We start from the raw sequence: 9,420 nt of genomic DNA, 5'->3' as shown, positions 1-9,420 counted from the left end.
AGAATCGAGTTTGTCGTCACACCTTGCCGATTAATTTCCTCTGTGTAAGTGACAGTAAACACAGATTGTACCAGCTCAGCACTGACCTGTGTGTGTGTGTGTGTGTGTGTGTGTGTGTGTGTGTGTGTGTGTGTTGTGGGTTTTTGAATGGTTACCTGTCCTATATTTGAGCAGCGGTGGGCGGAGGACTGATCTGTATAAAGAGAGGAGGCAGAGAGACATCTTCACTACAGCATCCACTGACAGGTGAGGAAACACACAGATGCATCAGATTAATAGTTTCATGTTTTATTTAATAAAACTTATAAGTGATTTAAAATCTGTTTTCTGTCTTGCAGTTGAAAAAACCTCTCTGACTCTGACTGAAAGTCGTGAAGATAATTCATCCACCTGAACCATGAAGCTCATCACCGCCACACTCGCCTCTTTCGTCCGTCCGACCGCCGCCGTGCTCGTCCTCCTGCCGCTGCTTCTGGCTGGCTGGGCCGGGGCAGCAGCGCTCCCATTGGACCAGCCGCTCAGCCAGCCGCTGAGAAACAGGGAGACGTACCAGGCGGTCCGGGACGTGTCGCAACACGTGAGTGGTCAATTTAAAAAAAAATATTTGAATTGTTATTTAAGTCTGGGTATTTTATTGTGATGACAAAGAAGTATTTCATAAGTAAAAGTAACAAAATACTACAAGTAAAAGTCTAAATCAGATTTATGTTAAAGTACAAAAAATATACTTAAAGCAGAAACAACCTTGTCTACATTATAGTATGATATATTGTATGATTACTATTATTTGTAAGCAGCATTTTAATGTTGCAGCGTGTAACTACTTTGTATATTGTTCGGTTAATTGTGAAACCTGAACCTGTAAAGTATTTGCTTCAGAATTCAGGTGATGTAAAGGTATCATGTTGCATGAAGTTTAAACACTTAAGTAAAGTACAAGTACATTAAAATTGTACTTAAATACAGTACTTGAGAAATTGTTTATAAGTTACTTTTAATTCTAGAAGTTTAATTGTAGAAAAATGGCTTTAAATCTCAGAATTGAGGCTTTAATCGTATTAACTTTTAAAATATTGTTTTGCTTATCAAAGCAGAAGAAGAAATAAAATGTGACGAATCCAAATGATAAAAACCTTTTAGAGGTTTTATTTTAGGTTCCTGGTCAACGTTTGGGGTGTTCTCTGAGCAGCTTGTTAGCATTATTGATGCTAATGTGGTTTCCTGCCTCTCCAGGCTCAGAACGCGCAGACGGAGGATGAATCCAGCATCAGACTGATGCCCAGAGTCGACATCGACCAGGTGAGAATCATCCCGTGATGTTTACCACAAATAAACAAATCATCAGCAGAACAACGAGGTAAACGTTCGACCTCTGACCTCTCCGTATCCTCCAGGACCACCTGAAGATCTGCTGCCTTCACGCCAACATCCTGGACTTCTACCTCAACAACATCCTGCGTCAGCGCGACAGCATGCATCCCAACATGCACCGGCTGAAGACTGACCTCACCCGCGTCAGCGAGGACCTGCAGTCCCAAGGCTGTGTGAGTGTTTTATTCTGCTGCTGATGTGAAGCTGGTTAGCTTAGCTTAGCACAAAGACTGGAAATGGGGGGGTGGGAAGCTAGCCACTGCAAAGTTAAGAAATGCTACAATTTGCTGTTTAGGTGAGAGATAGATAAGAAGATTGATACCACAGTGATTACGAATCTGCAGCTAGCAGCTGGTTAGCCTAGCTTAGCATGAAGACTGGAAACAGGGTGAAATCTAGCCTGGCTCTATCCGAAGTTAAGAAACACGCTTTTTTACTTTCTTGGTTAGAGTTAGCTGAAAATATTGATATCGCAGTGATTAAGCATCTGCAGCTAGCAGCTAGTTAGCTTAGCATAAAGACTAGAAACAGGGAGGACAGCTAGCATGGAAACAGTTATATTATGTCGTTTTATGGGGGAAACGTGTCGGACTACTTCTTGTTTTCCCTTGTTTTCACTCTTTATGCTAAGCTAAGCTAACCGTCATCATATTTAAGCAAGCAAAGCCCAAAATTTAACAGCTGCTAACCTGCGCTATGCTAACCTGCGCCTCCTGTCTGTCTCTCCAGAATGTGACTCACTATCACGATCATCATCACGCTGTGGAGTTTCGCAGGAAGCTGAACCAGGTGAGATTTCACTCCCTAAATAATGACACTTTATTAAACTATGTTTCACATCTATATATATATAACAAGATAGTTATTATATTGCTTCATTTTGTGACACATTTAATCAATCAGTTGATCGACAGAAAGTTAATCGACAATTATTTTCATTATGAATTAACATTTACGACTTTAATTCCAGAATTTTGACTTTATTGTGAGAAATCTAGTTTTAAATCTTAAAGTTATTCCGTAATTCTTCTATTTTCTGACATTTTATCGACCAAACTAATTGATTAATTGAGAAAACAATCATCAGATTAATCGATAATGAAAACAACTATGTTATAGAGTGTCATGAACTCCTGAAAACAGCTGTTCATCAAACAGAAACAAACAGAAAGGAAATAGCGCATTAATCGGGGACTATTTTCAGCGGCGGATGAATCCACATTTGGTGTTCTAGTGAGTTTTTATGGCAGCAGGACGTCTAATAAACCACAGAAGAAGAAGATAATCGGTCCTTTGTGTGTGTTTCTATTGTTTCTAATGTGACTCTGTTGTTTTCAGATGGGAGGAGAGCGAGGGATGAACAAAGCTGTGGGAGAGGTCGACATCCTGTTCACTTACCTGCAGGACTTCTGCATCCAGCCCAGAAACGACACCGCCGTCTAACGCCCGTTTCCACTGAACTCTATTTATCATATTTATCCCCTTTTATAACAGACACTTTCATACTTTTATTTATTATGGATCTATTTCATTTGAGAACGTATTTAACTGTGTTTTTTGATACAGTATTTATTTGTGACTGGATTAGTTATTGATCTATTTATTGATCAGAGTTTCGATGCTCTGGTTTTGACCATGTTGCCATTTTATGGCTCATTAATATGAAGGAGTTACAGTATTTAAACGTCACAATGAATCGACTGTGTCACAAGATTTACTTGAAAACAAATAAAGTTTGGTTTTGAATATGAACGTTGGCTCGTCTTTCTGCTGGTGTAGTACTACTACTAGTACTAGTAGTAGTAGTAGTAGTAGTAGTATTAGTAGTAGTAATAACCCTGATATTCAGACTGAACTGTCATTTTCATTTGGAAGCTTTGGAAACATTTAGTGGGAGCAGTTAACTTCATATTAGTCACGTTTATTCAATTTATGTTCTTATATTTGTATACAACTGTAAACATCTCGTCCAGTTGAAGACATTCTGAGGTCGTTATTCTGAAGAAGACGTTCTTATTAAGAGATGAAAACGTCTTCTCTCAGACTAGAGGAGATAAAACATCCCAAATACGTTCAGTGAGTTTAATCAACTGTGGGAGTTTGCAGTGACTCATATGTCACCTGTGTGTGTGTGTGTGAGTGTGTGAGTGTGTGTGTGTGCGCTCTGGGCAGTAAGTACTTTTTATTTTAATAAAAGTAGCAACATGTTACTGAGTTATGCAGAATGGAATCACTTTAATTAAGGTGGAGCTCATTTTAATTTAATTTAATTTAATTTAATTTAATTTAATTTAAAAGACATTAAAAATACGACATTTATGTTGTTTTTTTATCTCTGAATAATTTGATTGCACTTAATAAGATGAAATAAAAATAAGTGAAATAATAAAGTGACATTTAAACAAAAGTGTTATCAATGAATTTTATTCTGAAATGAATAAAACAGAAACAGACATGTCCATGATAATGTTTCCTATCATATATATCTTTACATTGCTATCATTATGATCAGTTTTATCAGATCAAATTAGATCTTATCTGATGACACACACACACACACACACACACACACACGATGCCCTTTATATCAAACTGGTGCAGAAACCTGCAGAAACCTCAAGAAGACGAGACCTACTTACCTACTTTCAATAGTGTAGGTTTGTTCTCAGCTCACTGTGTGTGTGTGTGTGTGCGTGTGTGTGTTTGTTGGGGGGGGGGGGTTCCTGTCCCTTTCGTGACCAAAGAACAACTTAAAGACAGATTCATGTTCTTCAGTCACGAAAGGTTGCGTCTGGTAAAAGTCACAGTAAGTATCACAAATGTTTTGTTTATAAATTAATTTACTTTTAGAGCTAAAATAAAACAATCAATCTGCAGACAAACACACAATGACGTGTTGATGAGGATTCAAATAAATAAGTAAGTAAACTGACTTAAACTTAAAGGCGTCTCTAAGATGGACATTGAGATTTCCATTCATCACATTGTCATCTTCCACTTGTCCACCAGATGTCCTCCCCCCCCCCCCCCCCAACGGCCACCTGTTGGCCCCGCCCCCTCTACTCACCTGACTTCCTCACCTGCATCTAATTCCCTTTGTCAGCCTCTCACTGCAAACTCCAGACCATCAAAGTTCCCCATGTGGTTTCTTGTGTTTGCTTTCATGAACCAGAACCAGAACCAGGACCACTTAGCAGCAGGTCTACCTGGATGTTCCCTGCTCCGTCCCTGTGGATTTAAAGGAACAGTACAGCTAAAAACTATTTCATTCAACACGGTCCCTCCAGAGACTCTCTAAAGTTATTAAAGAGAGCGGAGCTCCTACAAAATAAAAGCATATAAGTGCGACCAGACTTCAAATGAGCACGGACAAAAGACGACAAAGGTTATAAAACATTTGGGGGAAACTTTAGGAAAAGTCCGGTGCAGCAGAAGATTCTTTTCACGGGAGGACATTTTCAAAAAAGAGCTTTGTTCAGCAGGAGCTCAGGTGTGTTTGGATTTCTCCATGAGAAATACGGCCTTACCTGTGTGACGTCATCACGGGGATTTCCCCACACAGGTGACAACAGGAAGTACAGTAAGAACAGCAAACTTCCCACTGTGTGTGTGTGTGTGTGTGTGTGTGTGTGTGTGTGCGTGTGTCTGTGTGTGATAAGATCTATATTTAGCCGAGCTCTTTGTGTCTAGACAGAAGCAGGAAACAGTTTACATGAGCTGCACAAAGACGTCTGAGGTGGAAGCCCCCAAATAACGAGCAACAGCTCGAAAAGATGCCTGTTGATGATGTAATATGTACAGAGCTAATTATATACTAAATAGGAGTATAAATACATAACTTCTATGTACAAATAAAGAGGGAAGGAAGTAGGAAAATTCAATAATTTAAAGAGAATAATAAATAAACATTGATAAATAAACTACATAACAATATTCTACCTTATAAACCAAAAATCTCAGCTGGACAATTTCCATTTTCTTGTCATATATCATTTGATTTAATACATATATTTTGCTATGGGTATGAATTTAGTTACTCTAGATTTGGGGAATAATAATTTGGGGCTTTTAGGATTTAGTGTAAACAGGAAGTACAATGTTGCATGAGGTCAAGTTAGCAATGTAAGCTAGCTGTGAGCTAATACAACATGAGCCTAGTTTATTTACCTGTATTTGTTTACATTTTGTCAACTTGGCAACATTAAACTTATGCCGAATTATTAATTAGCAGTTCATGTTTGTAATGTACTCTTTGATGTACAGACAACTATCACGGGATTACTTTGATACTAAAGACAACTTAAAAACGTGAAGATTCTCGGGCATGTCTGTAACTTTTTTAAATATGTTACTATGATTAAGCAGACTTTTGTACTCAGTGGAGGTTGGACGTAAATATATATTCAGGAAGTGTAAGTCACACCGATTATAGAAATTTGTTTTTCATTTCTGTGTGATATAACGCAATTTTAGGTAATGGCGCGAAAAGGGTTTTGGAGTGCTGTTTGCCTAGCCGCCGTTAGCCTATCCGCTGTTAGTTAGCCGCCGTTAGCCTATCCGCTGTTAATTAGCCGCCGTTAGCCTATCCGCTGTTAGTTAGCTGCCGTTAGCCTATCCGCTGTTAGTTAGCTGCCGTTACCCTATCCACTGTTAGTTAGCCGCCGTTAGCCCAGCTGCCGTTAGCGAGGATTGAGACTAGTGGTTGTGTTAAAGGCTTCTTGTTAAATCAGCTAAAACAATGAAATTATCCAGTATTTATAAATACTCAATTATCATTATCATGTTATTGCTATTTATAAATGTGTGTAAATAAATAGCTTCAATCTATTCAGGTGATTTGCTTCATATTCACCTGTAGGCCTTTTCACTCTGCTACATTTGACTCTAATAATAGTCTGTGATTGTTTCACTATCAGCTCTACAATTGAAACAGGAATGTCTTTGTTGTTTCTGTTATTGTCCTCCTCACCTGCAGGCTGCTACAGGTACATTTTATTTTCTGAACAATGATGTATGTCACAGTGTTCAGACAATATCTACGAACCAAGTGGGGAAAAAACATTTCTTAATTCTGGGTCGGGACTTTTTGACGTCTACACAGTATCTCACCATCGGCAGCAGTTCAAGGTAAAAAAACTAAATTTTATCTCTAATAAAGATGGTTAAGTGATGTAAATGGACGTAATTGTTGCAGGTTGTGTGTTTACACCTAATTTAACCAGAAATACATAGCTAGCATACTATTTCTGTTAGCTATTTATTTTTTTAGGCTATTCTTAATGTGTTTTTTTTTGTGTAAAAAAGGCTACATTTATCACAATGTACCCTCTTGAGTTCTAATGTAACTTAAACAGCATCATTTATGTTATCATGCATTGATTAAAGGCCCTGTGCTAGTTGGCAAACATTAGCATGCTAACATGCTGAAGTAAACACTGGCTACGTTTACATGTACAGGAATATATATTTAGTTTGTTTACATGTAAACAGTTCAGTGGGAATATTGTTTTATTTCGAGCATGTTAACGTAGTCGTCCCGGCTGAACATGAGCATGTCTGCCTCTGACATACGGTCTCACAATGTGTTCATTTACATTAATTATCTTTTCATTTGTCCTGAATATGATAAATAAAGTTAAATGTAAGAGTTGATGCAGTGTCCTTCCACTCTGCAGGTTCGTCAGGTCTTCGTGAGACAAAGAGGAAAACTCTCAATTCCACTTGCTCTCAGCTCCGGTTCACTCACATATTTTTGTGCATCCATGCATTTAATAAATCTCCTGCATGTCACGTTTATGTCTACAGGCACTTCAGAGTCACCTGGACTGTTGGAGGAAACTGGAGCACCTTTTGTGTTTGTGAAACAGACGTGTTGGACGCCGCCTGTCAACCAGCAGACAGAAGGCGTCCCGTTATGTGGGTCGAACAGCGTCTCTCTCAAATCTGCTGCATGGGGTAAAAAACAAAACCCTGCACAGTCACCGCTTCCCGGCTAAGTCAACAAAACCGCAACCTACTTTTATCTGACCGCACATCTAAAACCTGCTTACCAAAATAAACGCCGCCGACGTCATCAGAGATGGTGAAATCTGATTTATTTACTAAGGCTGCAACAAACTATTATTTTTAACTGTCATAATAGTGACGCCTGCCCATCCCAATTTCTCAGACGCTTTTTAAATGTCTTGTTCTGTTTGTTCAGCAGTCCAAAAGATAAATATAGTCAATTTAAAGTGATATAAAACAGGGAAAAGCAACAAATTTGATCAATCAAGTTTGATTAATTAAAGACTTCTGACGAGTGCTGGAAGAATTACTCAGATCTTTTACTGTAATTTTCTGTCTCGCGATCAGAACAATAACAACAGACGTAGGTTGGTGACGTGGTGAAGGTCGGCATCTTTGATTACGGCCATCGCCATCTTGTTTTTTGCAACCAGTGAACAGGAAGTGACCATATCTGGACTGAGAAGGAGAAACGGAGGTTGCCGCTGTGTCTCTACGTCACTCCTCCGCCATCTAAATTCAGTCACTTTCATTCACTGGTTGCAAATCCATGATGGCGACGGCCAAAACGACAAACTCGAGGCTTCAAAACGTCCACAAACCCAACGGGTGACGTCACGACGACTTCGTCCACTTCTTATATACAGTCTATAATACTGTCTCCAATAGTAAAGTCTCTCTCTATGTGAAACACATTCACTCTACTACACTTTCTACCAGTTTTAGAGGGTGCTGGTGCATTTCCCATCATGCACTGCACGGGCTGATCACTTGTCAATCAACCAAAGGATGATTCGACAAAACAATAATTCTTACAGACAGTTTATCGTCAGTGTGGTTGCTTGACCTGGTTACTGTTCTGACTTCCAGGAAGTACCGTCAAAACACACACAAACACACACACACACACACACACACACACACACACACACACACACACACACGCACACACTTTGTCATGACCTGAACTTTTCTGTATTTGACTCAAACATCAAACATGTATTCATCGTCTTCTTCTTCTTCTCCTGCGGCGACGGCGTGCTGACATCGTCTTTAATCTGGGTTGGACATAGAGCGACTCGGCGCTTTCTGAAACTCTCCAATTGGAGGGAAAGAAATTCCCTGAGTCAAAGTTTCATTGGCTGCGTTGAACCGAAGCCGCAACCTAGTTTTATCTGACTGCAGATCTTAAACACCAAAACCAGGTTTTTACCAAGAGGCGACCGTTAAAACCGAACAGGAAGTGACATCACAGGAGGAGAGAAGGAGAGAAGGAGAGGAAGGAGGTGAGGAAAGAGGAAAACCAACAGGTGGAGATAATGAATAAAACAAGGGAAGATGAGGAGGAAGGAGGAGAAGGAGGGAAGGAAATCAAGAAAGGAGGACTGGAGGAGAGTTGATAACAACGTTAAATAAAGAGAGGAGAAAAAAGAGGAAGGGAAGGACAACAGGAGGAGAGGAGGAGAAAATGTTAAGAAAGGAGGAAGGAGGAGATTAAGGAAGGAGGCTAGCAATGAGAAATAGAGGAAATTAGAAGAGAGGAGGTGAAAGAGGAGAGAGTAAAGGAGGAGAGTAAAGGGAAGGTGACATCAGCAGGGACAGTCCATAGATATTTGCTGCAGTGAGTCAGTGATATTAGGAAGTTTCTGAAACACGAGAGGAGGCAAAAGAAGAAGTAAAGAGGGGGAGGAGGAGGAGGGGGAGGAGGAGGAAGAGGAGGTATAAATGTGGCAGAGAGGGGACAACCTGCTACAGTTGAAGATGTCGCTCCTCTTCGTCAGGGCGTCTGTTCTCTCTCTGCTCCTCGTCCTCGTCGCCGGCGAGCTTGTCGCCGGCGAGCTTGTCGCCGGCGAACTCGTTGCCTCGGCTGAGCGAGGACTCACCTGTCGACAGGAGATCCCCGCCGAGCTGATCCGAGACCTGTGGAGTCGCAACAGACTGCTAATCAACAAGCTGCCGGTAAGATCAATAACTGACCATCAATACCTCTGATTATTACAATCTATACCTCTGATTATTACAATCAATACCTCTGATTATTAC

This window comes from Anarrhichthys ocellatus, unplaced genomic scaffold (genome assembly GCF_004355925.1).
Source record: "Anarrhichthys ocellatus isolate YVR2014 unplaced genomic scaffold, GSC_Weel_1.0 scaffold21, whole genome shotgun sequence".
NCBI lineage: Eukaryota > Metazoa > Chordata > Actinopteri > Perciformes > Anarhichadidae > Anarrhichthys > Anarrhichthys ocellatus.
This window is presented reverse-complemented; position numbering follows the sequence as displayed.